This window comes from Orycteropus afer, unplaced genomic scaffold (assembly GCF_000298275.1).
Source record: "Orycteropus afer afer isolate SDZICR_OR568_19922 unplaced genomic scaffold, OryAfe1.0 scaffold00224, whole genome shotgun sequence".
Taxonomy (NCBI): Eukaryota; Metazoa; Chordata; class Mammalia; order Tubulidentata; family Orycteropodidae; genus Orycteropus; species Orycteropus afer.
The window spans coordinates 2,115,652-2,130,272 of record NW_006921811.1 but is presented as its reverse complement, the minus strand read 5'-3'; positions in this window follow the sequence as shown (position 1 = coordinate 2,130,272).

The window sequence follows — 14,621 nt, the reverse complement described above, 5'->3', positions numbered from 1 at the left end:
TCTTTAACTATTCATTATGTATTGATATTTTTGTCTTGATTTTATGATTTAATATTTTTGCAAAGGTCGAGTTGGTGTATTTTATTTTATTTTTTGCTTATTAATTCAGGTTTCCTGGGTTGCTCTGCAGCTTTTTTGTGATGATGGAATCACTGTGTGGAATGTGGATGCAGGTCTCTGTTCATTGTGAAGGGGGTTTAGGATTCAAGCTGGCAGGTGTAGTGGTGGCTTAACGTGTTTTTCTATTGGATGAGTCAGAGAAGAAGTAGTGAAAGGAGGAAAAGAAGAGAAGAGAAGAGAAGGGAAGAGAAGAGAAGAGAGAGAAACTCCAAGGTGCCAGTAGCCTTTCCCAGGGCTTTGAGGAGGCTACTAATGATCATTTCATACTGTTACTCACAGATCCACAGCTCAATTTGGCAAAGACCCCAATGGTTAGGGGCCTGCCACTTTCTGCCAGATTTGGACAGCCACAAAAAGCCCATACTCCAGGCCCTTCCATGCCAAAATGCTGTCCTGGAATAGCTGCCCTGACCCACATTGTGAGCTTGTCCCACCATCCACCCAGTTATGGTTTCCTTCCCTCTCTGCTCCCAATTCAGTGGCACCCAGGGCTAGAGGGTTTTCTGCTCCCTCTCTGTGGTCCCAAGTTTACCAATAAAAGCAAGTAGTGAAGGTAGATACATGGAGTGGCCACAGATTCTCAAGTGAGTTCTCTCCACTGCCCCAGGGAGCCCTCTGATTTTTTGGCTCACTGGCCAGTAAACATTCCACAGGCAGGTTCACCTATTTTATTCTTTCCAGCTGGTTACATTGCCTCTCCCTCTTTTTACTCCTACTCTCCTGAGTTTGGTGTTCACTGACTTAATGGGCTGTTCAGAGCACCTGAATCCCTGCTTCAAACTGCTGCAACTAATTTTTCAGGCATAATATGTTAGAGGGAACTGACATGGGTGGTACAGGAGCACACTGTCTTCCCGTCCCCCAGATGTGATTGACTTTAAGGAGATTACCCTCAATAATATGTATGTGTGGACCTGATCCAATTAGCTGAAGGCCTTAGAGCAAATACAGAGGTTTCCCAGTGAGTAAGAGATTGTGCCCCAAGGATATAACATAGAGATCATGCATAAGTAAAGCCTTTGAGGTTAGAAGTCCTGGTTTGAATCCTGATCCAGTCACTAATTAGAAACTGATTTTGTGCTTCTCTTTATCTGACTATCAAATTCATTCATGTATTTGGACTTCCACAAGTACTTATTGAACACCCTCTTGTCATGTGGTAAGCATTATTCTAGGTATTTAGCACAGCACTATGAATGGAGAGGATTTCTGGTCTCAAGGTACTTATACTCAAATCTTGGTGTCCTGTGGCCTTTCTCAGAGCTATCTTTTCAAACGATTGTACTCAATGGATTATGTAACACAAATCCACTCATATTGCATATAGTGACTCCCTGATGTATATTGGTGGCTAAGATCTCACTGCTAAATTCTTGCCTATTCAATTTTCATTGACCCTTTACATGTGGGTGTCACCCAAAGCAATTTAGGCTCAAAATGTCAGAAATTGAGAAAATAATCTACCTCCATCAATGAATTTCTTCTCTGGAGTTGCTTAGCCACAAATAGTCTAATACATTTATGAATAAATATAAGTGCACAGAGAAAATGCTTAATATATGCCCTCTTTGTGCTGTATAACCAGAAGGTAGCCAATTGAGTTGTTGAGTTTATTCCAACTCATGATGACCACATGTGTACCAGGGTAGATCTCTACTCCATAGGGTTTTCAGTGGCTGACTTTTCAGAAATAGATAGCCAGGCTTTTCTTCTGAAGAACTCCAAGTGGACTTGAACCACTAACCTTTCAGTTAGCAGCAAGAGCATTGACTTCTTGCATCACCTAGGAACTCAAGAAGTCAATAGTATTTGTTAAATAAATGATGGAACGTACGACTAAGGAGAACACAGTTTAGAAGGAAAAACAGAAATGCACAGAAATCTCCAGTTCTTCCAACTCATTGGGACCTAATTAATTCTGGTAGATAAAGCATCAAGTCCTGAAACTAACACTTAAACAAAGTACTCTGAGAAGATATTCACATAGATCTGGCCAGGGTAGGGAATCATTCACTGAGGAGGTAAAATTTTAAATGGACTTTTAAGGGATAAGAACAAGCTTTGCAATAAGGCAAGAAAGGGAAATAAAAAGACATCCAAAAGAAGAAGCAAAGCTATTCCTTTTTGCAGTTACTGTGATCCTATACGTAGAAAATCCCAGAAACTCTAAAGGAAAGCTACTGGAACTAATGGAAGCCTTTAGCAAAGTGTCAGGGTACATGATTAATATACAAAAATCAGCTATACTCCTCCACACTAACAAAGGGAACTCTGAAAAGGAAATTAGGAAAACAGTACCGTTATAGTAGACCCTCAAAAGATAAAATAAGTAGGAATAAGCTTAACTAGGGTTGTAAAAGACTTATACAAATAGAACTACAAAATAGTACTTCAAGAAATCAAAAGTGATCTACATAAATGGAAAAAGATGCCATGCTCATGGATAAAACACTAGACATTGTAAAAATGTCCATACACCCTAAAGTAATCTATAGATATAAAGCAATCCCAATCCAAATTCTAACACTATTCTTTCATGAGATGAAAAACTAATCACGAATTCTGTATGGGAAAGAAAGAGGCCCCATATAAGAAAAATATTACTAAAGGAGAAGAACAAAATAGGAGGACTCACATTTCCCAATCTCAGAACCTGCTGTATGGCCATGGTGGTCAAAACAGATACATAGACCAATGGAACATTGTGTTGTCTTTCCCTTTTCAGGACCGAAATGACGTTTGGATAGAGTTTTCAGGCGTGTAATAGCTATTTCCATAACGTTGCTTTGTAACAAGCTACTACAAACTCAGTGGCTTACAATTATAAGCAATTATTCTCACTCTCACTGTAGTCAGAGAAACTGGTTCAGCTGATCTGAACTAGGTTTGGCACTCTGGCCATGGGTTCACTTGATTTTACTGTGGGCTGTAAGTCTGCTCCACTGCCTTGTTCTGGGTTCTGTGGAAAGGGAAGTAGCTACTTTAAGGGATGCAAAATCTCCAACACAAAAAAACAAAGACAAATCACAACAGTCTATTAATGGCTTCTGCTTACATCTTTCTGGCTAACATGGATTGACCAAAGCAAAGTCCATGTCCAAGCCCAACATCAATGGGCAAGAGCTTATTCTCTGAGAATAGTGTGAAGGGGAAGGAAGTAAAATGATGAAGAATAATCTAGACCACAAGGTTTGTAAAACAAATTTTCACCATTAAAACGGCCAGTCCATTTTAATAATACTGTTATCTCACCCAATCTTTAGTTTTCCTCCTTCCCTACCTTGGACCTAAGCAGGCTCTGAGACTGGCAGGGAGAAAGAAAAATTTCAGCCTGCTCTTTCTGTTTTCTTTCCTTATGGTGGTAGTCCTCCAAGCTGCTCACAAATACTCTAGCTCTCTCTCCTTCTGGGAATGTGTAGGAATACTTTCACACCTATTTAATGTTAGCTGTGGCCATTTGACTTGCTTTAAATAATAAATTATATATAATTTTATCAGTTCTTTTAAAACTATAATCTCATTTTCTCTCTTAGAGAACCAACAACATTCAAAATGGTAGTGTCTGATGTACTTGGATCTCTGTGTGATGAAATTATATGTACTTGTGTGAAGGGCATGTAGCATGATTGAGAAACAAGACATTTGTTTTAAATGAAGGAAGTTTCTGTGTGTGAGTTACCACAGCATAACCTAGCTTACCCTTATTGACTGTCCTTCCACTCCGCCTCTCCATTTTATGTGTTCTTTCTGACTTCTCCATGGTGCATGAGGGTGGAATGAGGGGGGAGTTTTATGAAGCTGATTCAGGTATAGTTCCTCCCTAATTATCAAATGCCCTTTGTTTTGACCAATGGCTAAATTTTGACGCATCCTTTTTGGGATATTTCATGGGTTCCTTGCTTTACACATACCATCAGGAAAGACCAATAGCTAGGAAAAATATCATTTTTAACAGAGGGTTAGGAAAAATGAGGGAAGACCTCCATGAGATGCATTGACCAGTAGACACAACAATGGGCTCAGACATACCAAAAATCATGGCGTTGACACAGGATGAGGCAGTTTCATTCTGTTGTACATACAGTCATCATGTGTTGGAGCCAACTTGATGGCAAATAACAATGGCAACAATAGTGCAATGGCTTGGGTCCCCCATTCTGCAGTATTTGCTAAGAGGGACAATGCATATCCTACTGATGGCTTAGGGCTCCACCTCAGTTCCCACTTTGTGTGTGTTGCCACTAGTTGCTTACTACTGGTGACTCCTGTCTCTTACAGGAAGACTTCTTGGAAAAGTTAGGGTCCTTTTGGACAACCCTAACCCAACTGCCCTCTCATACCACCCCGTACACACATAGGAAACACTCCTCTTGCCACACAGCTTGTGAAGTGTTCTCTGTATAGCTTGCTTTCTTCATCTTTCAGCCTGTACTCGATAGACAAATGACTGACACCATATCTATACCAATCAGCTATTGAAGACAGAAGTCAATTTTATCTGAAAGCTCTCACTACACTCTGTACAGCCCCATGGCAGAACCAGGACACAGAGCTCCCACACACACCCCTATTCCCTCCACTGGGAGAAGAGAAAAATATGTTTCTACTCACCCTTCTAGACTGGCACCTCTCTTGAAAAAATTCTGCAATCATCCTGCTTAATAAATCTCTGGGTATCTCGATTTTTTTTTTTCTTTTCAGTTTCTATTGTGATTTGGGTGAAAGTTAGCAGAGCAAATTCACTTTCTATACAGCAGCTCACATACACTTTGTCTTATGACAATGACTACAATTTACCACAATGCAACAGCTCCCCTCTCACTTCCTCCCCTTAGTTACCTCTTCCCTGTGTCCTTCCCCCCATGCACTCCTGCAACCTGAGCTGTCTCACTGCACATACACAGCCCTTCCATTCTCCCATGACTGATCTCTCTAGGAAGTGTATCCACCCAATGTAAATGTTGAGCTCATATGCCTGTCTTTTGTTTGGCTGGAAGAAATAGGAGAGGGTTCAATTCCTGACCTGAAGGGCATCTAGGGGCCATAGTCTCAGTGGTTCCATCAGGCTCTATCAGATCAGCAATTCTGGTCCTTTTTTTTTTAAATGGTTTTGAGTTTTGTTCCACATTGTTCTCCCACTCCATCCATGATCTCCTACAGAGATCCCCCTCTGAGTAGTTGACAGTGGTAGCCAGGCATCATCTAGTTCTTCTGGTCTCAGTCATATAGGCTGAGGATCACATGATGTGCCAGTCACTTGGACTAATTGTTTACACGTGTCTTTGGTTTACTTCATTTTTCTTTGCTCTGGATGAAGAGAGACCTGTCGTTGCATCTAGATGGCTGCTTGTAAGCTTTTAAGATCCTAGTCACTACTCACCAAAGTAGAATGTGGAACAATGTTTTGGGTAGTATGTTATGCCAATTGAGCTTGATGTCTCCTCCACCTATGATATCAAGCCCACAGGTCCAACTCACTCCCTCTAGATAACTGGCTGTGGCCAATAAGTGACTACAAACTTGCCTCTTGTTAGCTCTACTATATACCTAGCAATTCTTACAAAATATACAAATACACTTGTAGAAATATTGTCTGCCAACCCTATACATGGTCTTGGGCACACTCCCCCCTGCATAGACATATCTAATAATTCAGCCTGTAGATAGATGGGTATCTATCCACCCTGTATATCAATGTTCGCCTTCACTGACAATGCAGTGCCATATGTGCAAAAGGGTTCATCTTTGTTGTCTGTACCTCCCATGCACTTCTCTATGTCTTCCTCTTCCTCAATGCCACCATGTTGATCACTCACATTGGGTACATTCCCCTTCTCTTCACTCAAATCAATACTTGTCTCTACCTAGCTGTGTTCCTTCCTCTCCCCTCCCACCCCTGGTAACCAACAAAGAAAATATCCTTCCATATATAAACCTTTCCTTGACTTATTACAATAAAAGATTATACAATATTTGTCTTTCTGTGATTGACTTATTTCACTCAGCATAATGTCCTCCAAGTTCATCCACGGTATGCAGTATTTTGCAGATTCTACGTTAGTGTTTAGGGTTGCATAGTATTCTGTTGTGTGTATTTACCATAGTTTGGTTATCCATTGCTCAGTTAATGGATATCTAGGTTGTTTCCATCTTTTGGCTATTGTAAATAGTGCTGCGATGAACATGGCTGTGCATATGTCTGTTCCTGTCTTGGCTCTCACTTCTTTAGGGTATGTGCCTAGTAATGGAATGGCTGGGTCAAATGGTATTTCTAATTCCAACATTTTAAGAAATCACCATACTGCTTTCCACAGTGGTTGTACCATTTGACAGGCCCACCAGCAGTGTATGAGAGTCCCAATCTCTCCACATCCTTGCCAGCATTTGCTATTTTCTGTCTTATTGAACTTTGCTACTAGTGCAGGGGAAAGATGGTATCTCGTTGTTTTGATTTGCATCTCTCTAATGGTTAATGATGGCTGGCGGTTCAAACCCATCAGCCACCCCTCAGAAGGAAGGTTGGGCAATCCTACTTCCGTAGTGATACTGCCTCGGAAACCCAAGAAGGGGTCGCTATGAGTCGGGTCTGACTCGATGGCAAACAACAACAACAACAACAATGGTTAATGATTGTGAGCATTTCTTCATTTGTTGGCTCCCTGAATATCCTCTTTGGTGAAGTGTCTGTTCATGTCTGCTGCCCATTTTTAAATTAGATTATTTGTCTTTTTGTTATTGAGGTGTTGGAGTTTTCTATAAATTCTAGAGATAAGTTCCTTGTCAGATATGTCATTGCCGAATGTTTTTTCCCAATCTGTAGGTACTCTTTTGATTCTTTTGAAGAAGTCTTTGGAAACACATGAAAATTTAATTTTTAGAAGGGCCATTCCTTTAGTTGATCTTCTGCTGTTTGTGTATTTTGGGTTAAGCTTGATAATCTATTTATGCCAGATATTAGGGCCCCTAAATTTGACCCTAGTTTTTCCTTGAAGAACGTTATAGTTTTAAGTTTCACATTTAAGTCTTTGATCCATCTGGAGTTAGTTCTTGCACATAGTGTGTGGTAAAGATCTTGCTTCATTTTTTCTGCAAGTGGGTACCCAGTTTTGCTAGCACCATTTGTTAAATAGACAATCTCTTCCCCACTTGATAGATTTTGGTTCTTTGTCAAAGATCAGCTGCCCATAGGTTGATGGATATATTTTTGGGTTCTCAGTTCTATTTCATTAGTCTATGTGTCTGTCATTGTACCAATACCAGGCACTTTGGCTACTGTGGCTGTATAGTAGGTTTTAAGATGCAGAAGTGTGAGACCTCCTACTCTGTTCTTCTTCAATAGTGCTTTGCTTATCTGAGGTCTCTTTCCTTTCCATATAAAATTAGTGATTGGATTTTCCATATCCCTAAAGAATGTTGATGGGATCTGGATTGGGATTGTATTGAACATACAGATTGCTTTGGGTAGAACTGACATTTTCACAATGTTCAATTTTCCTATCCACGAGCATGGGATGTTCTTCCATTTATGTAGATCTCTTATGGTTTCTTTTATAGTTTTCTTTGTACAGGTCTTTTGTGTCCCTGGTGAGATTTATTCCCAAGTATTTCATTTTTTGGTAGCTATTGTAAATGGTATCGATTTCTTTATTTCCTTTTCAGCAATCTCTTTGCTGGTGTAGAGGAATCCAACTGATTTTTGGATGTTGATCTTGTGTCCTGCCACTATGCTAAATCTCTCAATTAGTTCCAGTAGATTTTTGACTGAATCTCTTGGGATTTCTAGGTATAGGATCATATCATCAGCAAATAGTGATAGTTTGACTTCTTCCTTACCAATTTGGATGCCTTTGATTTCCCTTTCTTGCCTTATTGTCCTGGTTAGGACTTCCAGTACAATGTTGAATAGAAGTGGTGAGAGAGGGCATCTTTGTCTGGTTCCTGTTCACAAGGGGAACACAAAGGTTCCTCTTTGGTGAAGTGTCTATTCATGTCTACTATTCTTTTTTTAATTAGATTATTTGTCTTTTTGTTATAGAGGTGTTGGAGTTTTCTATAAATTCTAGAGGTAGGTTCCTTGTCAGATATGTCAAGGATATGTCAGATACATCAAGTATGAAACCAGAGAGGTTTCAGTCTCTCTCCTTTGAGAATAATGTTGCCTATTGGTTTTGCATAAATGCCTTTTCTTTTGTTGAGAAATTTCCTTTCCATTTCTATTTTGCTTAGAGTTTTTAATCAGGAATGGGTGCGAATTTTATCAAATGCCTTTTCTGCATTGATTGATATGATCATGTAGTTCTTTTCCTTTGTTTTATTTATGTGGTGGATGATGTTGATTATTTTTCTAATGTTGAACCATCCTTGGATACCTGATATGAACCCCACTTGGTCATAATGAATTATTTTTTTGATATGTCATGGGAGTCTATTGGCTAGGATTTTATTTGAAGATTTTTGAGAGATATTGGTCTGCAATTTTCCTTTTTAGTGATGTCTTTACCTAGTTTTAGTATCAAGGTTGTGCTTGCTTCATAAAAAGAATTTGGGAGTTTCCATCCTTTTCTATGTTTTGGAATAGTTTGAGTAGGATTGGTGTCAGTTCTTCTCTGAACATTCAGTAGAATTCTACAGTGAAACCATCTGGGCCAGGCCTATTTTTTTTGTTGGTAATTTTTTAAATGGCATGTTCAATTTCTTCTTTTGTTATATGTCTGTTCAACTTTTCCACCTCAGTCTGTGTTAGTTTAGGTAAGTAATGTGTTTCTAGAAATCTGTCCATTTCTGCCAGATTTTCAAATTTGTTGGAGTACAGTTCTTCATAGTGTCCAAATAGTATCCTTTTTATTTCAGTTGGTTGTGTTATGCTGTTGCCCATTTTGTTTCTTATTCATGTTGTTTGCATTCTCTCCTTCTTTTCCTTTGTTAAATTTGCCAGTGATTTGTCAATTTTATTAATCATTTTTTAAAAATCTGAGTATCTCTTGTAGGCAGACTGGTGGTGAGTTTAGAGATCTCTCTTCCATTCTTTAGCAGGTTAGACAGGATCAGATTTCACACCTCTTTGTAGAACGTACAGTGAGTTAAATGCTCTTGTTCCACCTTTGGAATCTCAATGGAAACTATGGTGACAAACACATATGTTCAATTTTCCACTTCTCAAATGTCCCAGAAGAAGTGAGAAATTTGGGGTGAACAGAAAATTTATTTATTTATTTATTTATTTAGCCAGGGAAAAAATAGAATATATGGGTGGGCAGGCAATTGGGGTCCAGATAGTCAAAGGCTGCATATTTCTGTGTCTCATGATGTCTAGCATAATCCTTATATTGCATCTTGCTTTTAACTCATGTGGATTGTCAAGCAGATGTTAAGGTTGCCATTAAAAACACGATTCACACACAAGCATTAGCTATAACAGCATTTACCTGTAGGAAATTTACTTATAGGAGCTCTGGTAGCATAGTGGCTAAGGCACTGGACTGTTAATCAGAAGGCTGGCAGTTCAAACCCACCAGCCACTCCTCAGAAGGAAGGTTGGGCAATCTACTTCTGTAGTGATACCATCTCCGAAACTCAGGGAGGGGTCGTTATGAGTCGGGACCGACTCGATTGCACATAACAACAACAACAACAACAACTTGTAGGAAAGAGACATAGAGTAAGTTCAGTTTCAATGGTGGATGTCAGTCTCCTATGGTCAGCAAATCACTTCCTGCAGCTGATTCTAGGAGGTAGTCCACTTTCATCCCTCTCTCATGCTGCAGGAGAAGGGCCCTGTTGCCTCCCTGTTAGTAACAGATATAGCAATGGGGTTGGCCAGGCCCCTGTATGATGCGAACATCATGTACGTGACTAGTAACCTAAAAATCACTTGTCTGACCCAGCCAGAAGTGCTAGAGAAGAAAGCCCCAGTGATCTGCTTCCAAAAAAACACAGCCAAGAAAACCTATGGATCAGTTCTACTCTGTAACACATGGCTTGGTCATGAGTCAAAATTGACGTGATGGCTATGGGTGTGATGTTTTGGCCAGGTTCTGTGTGTGCTGGTGGGCAAGAAGTGTGGATCTGAGTTCAACTGAGAATTACTGTTGGGAGAGTACACCCACACCCACACACACACACACACTTTTAACCACCATCTGTTACTCCTGTGCTCATTTTTCTCTCCAAATAGAACACGAGTCAGACAGCAGGAAACTGGGTCTTATTTCTCTTTGGACTTCCCCCATCATAGTGCCTTGACATGGAGACATTTACAACATATTTTCTGTAATAAAAGCATTGATGTATTGTTGATAGTTAGCTTTAATTTGAAATCACTTCACAGCAAATTGGAGATTTATCACGAACATAGAGGAAATGTGAATGGAAGAAATGACTAATTATATGCGATTTACCTCCTCCTATTGTTCCTGCCTAATGATAAATCCCATCTCCCATTAACTTCAAGTTCTTACACAATTATTTGGGTCAATTCATATTCTCTAGAAACATTTTGCATTTTTATTCAACCCATTTAAGCTTCATCTTAAATGAAGGCATGAACTAATTTAACAAAAAGAGTGAAATGAAAACAATTTTGAAACTGCAAGTAAACAGGAAATTATTATGAATAACTTGGATAATGGATTTATGAGAGTAATTTTATTTTAATTTACTTGCACAGTGTTAATTGTTCAATTATTGGAATACACAAAAGAAAAGACAATGTGGATCTCCAGTAACAAATTTTTTTCAGTACTTGTGTGTGTGTGTGTGTGTGTGTGTGAATTTCTCAGTGAGGAGCTTTGTAAGAAAAACCCTACTTCACTACATTTTTGCCTTGACCATTTATTTTAAGATCTCTCTCTCTCTTATTTAGGTTGAGAGAAGATTTTCTTCGTAAAACGTCACACAATAACAAGTAAATTGGTCCTATAATATAACATGCTATTAATTAAAAATGAGGGATGGGGAATTGAATTATAAATGCAGTTGAAATGTGGACATTAAAAAATATATTGAAAGTGTTAAGTTTGCCTACAGTTTACACTGTGAATATTATATGCATGGTTACATATAAAAACAAAGAAGTGGAGGAAAGATTGTGTGAATAATCAGAAATTTTAAGGTTCCAAGTGAAATGACTTGCATGGACCCTTCTCTTCTGTGTAGATGGCAAACATCACTTCTGCATTAATACAAAGCCCTCATTGGTGAGGTTCAGATTCATGAGGACTGACTGTACATGTAAAAGGGAAAACTAATATATGGGCAATGCTTCCTTGTTCCTTTCCTAATAAGTCATTCCCAGATGGTGAGTCACACCCCAGAGACTGGAGTTTTCAAGTTGTGTTAATTTTTCCCATCTCACTTCCTGCTGATCGATATTGCTACCAAAAGCTGCTTCCTGTGATGAATACAATTTAGCTAATGAGGAAGTAGGCAAGCACTTCTGTTTGAATTATGGATCATGTGCTGAGAAAGAGGCTTCTCCATATGTCAGTTTCTTCAGTGCAAGTGAACGGAGGATTCATATTATTATTTCATTTTAGCAAGAATGGCTCAAGTGGCTGGTGTGCGCCAGCTGCAGATTTGATGGCTCTTTGCATTGGTGGGTAAACTACCTTTGTAAGTGGATCCTTTCTGCCAATGAAGTGTGACCAGTCAATGGAAGTCAGAAAACAAAGTTCTTGTCCAGTGTCTTTTATCATTTTCTTGGATGATCTTGGGCTAGGTATTTGATCCTTAGAGGCCATCATTTTCTTATAATGGCTGAAGTGGACAATATCCAAAGTCTCCACAGTTCTAATATTCCCTGATCCAACATATTAATGTACAAGAGACTGGAGGAAAATAATGGTCAACTCTACATGGGATTTTGTGCCTATTAATCACCTGTTCCCTGGAGTTTCCATGAGAAAGACCTGGTGGTCTGCTTCCATAAAGGATACAGGCAAAAAACAAACATACAATCAAAAACCCTAGGAAGCAGTTCTTCTCTGCCACACAGGGTTGCTTAGAGTCAGAATCAACTCCAGAACACTGAACAACTTTATTAGAAAAGTCAACATACATAGGGGCTCATATTTCATTGGTGCATTAAGAGGTTGTAGTGTTGTCTCTTGTGTAGCTCAGGTTTTCTCAAACCACATTAGCCTGGAAATTAAGGCAAATAAGTTGTTTTCATTGTTAGATGTCATCTAAAACAAAAACATAAACTTACTGCCATAGAATTGATTCTGACCCATAACAACCCTCCTTGGGTTTCTAAGGCAGTAAATCTTTACAGATTGAACTGCCAACCTTCTTGTTAGCAGTCAAATGCCTTAGACACCACACCATCAGAGCTCCTGAGGTGCCATCTAGTTGATTCTGACTCATAATGACCCTGTGAAATGGAAAAACACTGCCCATTCCTGGACCACCCTCACAATCTCTGCTATGCTTGAGCCCATTGTGGCATTCATTGTGTCAATCCACTTGTTAAGGGCCTTCCCCTTTTCACTGATCCTCTACTTCACCAAACATGGTATACTTTTCCAGGCTCTGATGCCTTCTGACAACATGACCAAAGCACATGAGATGAAGTCTGGCCAGTCTCACTTATAAGGAGCGTTTTGGCTTTACTTCTTTCAAGACAGTTCTTTCTTCTTCTGACAGTCCATAGTATTTCCAGAATTCTTCGCTAACACCACAATTCAAATGCATCAATTCTTCTTCAATCTTCCTTGTTCATTGTCCAGCTTTCACATGCATATTGAAGCTACTGAAAATACCATGGCTGGATTCAGGCACACATTAGTCTTCAAATTGACATCTTTGCTCTTAACTCTTTAAAGAGGTCTTTTGCAGCAGATATGCCCAATGAAATATATCATTTGATTTCTTGACTCTGCTTCCATGGGAAGGAGCTCTGGTAGAGCTGTGACTAAGGTTGCTAACCAGAAAACCAGAAGCTTGGTTGGGCAAACTCACAGGCTGCTCTGTGGAAGGAAGAAGATGGGGCAATCTACTTCTGTAAAGATTTACCGTCTTTGAGATCGAATGAGGTTTGCTACAAGTCAGAATTGACCCCATGGCAGTGAGTTTGGTTTGCTTCCATGGATGTCGATGATGTATCCAAGCAAAAAGAAATATTTATAAAATTCAATCTTTTCTCCATTTATCATGATGTTGCTTATTGGTCCAGCTGTAAGGATTTTAGTTTTCTTTGTTTTGAGTTGTAATCCATACTGAAGGCTCTAGTGTTCATCAGTAAGTGCTTTTAGATCTTCATCACTAAGTGCTTCGGGTCTTCATCAATTTCAGGAAGAAAGGTTGTGTTCTCTGCATATAATAGGCTGTTGCTGAATCTTTCACCAATGCTGCTGTCATGTTCCTCTCCATATAGTACAGCTTCTGGGGTTATTTGCTCAGCATACAGATGGAATAAGTATGGTGAAAGGATACAAGAATGACACACATCTTTACTGATTTTAAACTATCCAGGATCCCCTTGTACTGTTTGAATGACTTTCTCTTTGTCTATGTATAAGTTGCTCATGAGAACTATCAGGTGTTTTGGAGTTCCTAAATTATTCCAAATGTTACTAATAATTTGCTATGATCCACACAGTGGAATGTTTTTGCATAGTCCATAAAACACAGGTAAACATCTTTCTGGTATTCTTTGTTTTCAGCCAAGATCCGTGCAACATCAGCAGTGATATCCCTCCTTCTACGAGAGATTTCCAACAGGGAGGCAAACTTGTCTGTTGGTTTGTCCTACTGTGGTGATGTGTTGATATGAGCTTTGAGGCTGAGCCACTGGTGTTTCTAACACAATGGGATACACATGGTGCACATGGTCCCAGCTTATAGACGGAGACAGACTAGGAAGAAGGAAGAGGATGTCCACTTATCAAAGGACTGGCCAGGGAAAACATATGAATAGCAAAGAAACACTGTTTGAAACATTACCACACAACTTTATGAATAGTCTGGTTAGGTTAGAAGGCTCTCAAAATAGGACTGGGGAAGACCTGCATCATATGACTAAACCCAGCCTTACTCCTATGGATGAGGTAAAGCTTTTGAGACCTCCATTTGCTGATGTGGCACCACTCAAATTGAAGAGAAACAGATGCAGGCATCCATTAATCATCGAAACATGGAATGTACAAAGTATGAATTTAGGAAAATTGGAAGTTGTCAAAAATGAAATGCAACGTATAAAGATTGATATCCTCTGCATTAGTGAGCTGAAATGGACTGGTTTTGGCCATTTTGAACCGGACAACCATGTGATCTACTATGTTGTGAATGACAGTTTGAAGAGGAATGGCATGGCATTCATCATCACAAAGGATGTTTCAAGATCTATCTTTAAGTACAATGCTGTCAGTGATAGGAAAATATCCATACACCTACAAGGAAGACCCATTAATATGACTATTATTCAAATTTATGCCCCAACCACCAAAGCCACACATGAGGAAATTGAAGAATTTTATCAACTTCTGCAGTCTGAAAGTGACCGA